We start from the raw sequence: 511 nt of genomic DNA, 5'->3' as shown, positions 1-511 counted from the left end.
GCCAAGTGAAGGGTGGGGTATAAATCCAATATCCTCCTCTTCCTTTACCACCATGGGCCTCAATATACATGTCTGGGCAAGGTTTGAAGTCTGCATAGGGGGAAGTCTACCCAGAGGACAGACCTGGAGCAGCGTTCCCTCCAAGCTGAGTTAGTGTGAGCGAGCTCACAATTTTTTAACCTCCGGCTCACACATTTTTGTCTTAGCTCAGGCAGGATGGCTCCAGAGTAAAACTAATTTATGCAGCCGCCAAATCGCTCGCTCACAGCTTGAATGCCAGAAGCTCACAAAGTAGAAGTTTTGCTCACAAGACCCCACAGCTTAACAAAGGCAAAAAAGTAAAGATTGACTCTTTTACTAAAGCGAAGCCGTTTTTGAAAAGACATCAGGGACCCCAAAAGGATACAAAGAACACAGAGGATGAAGAAGACGGAGAACTGGACAGTTTGCATGGCTTGGAAAGTCACGAAACGTCTGGAGACGGCAGCTCAGTAGTAGAATATGGATCAGA

This window comes from Gekko japonicus, unplaced genomic scaffold (genome assembly GCF_001447785.1).
Source record: "Gekko japonicus isolate JY-2015 unplaced genomic scaffold, Gekko_japonicus_V1.1 scaffold5184, whole genome shotgun sequence".
NCBI lineage: Eukaryota > Metazoa > Chordata > Lepidosauria > Squamata > Gekkonidae > Gekko > Gekko japonicus.
Note: the sequence above shows the minus strand (reverse complement) of the source record.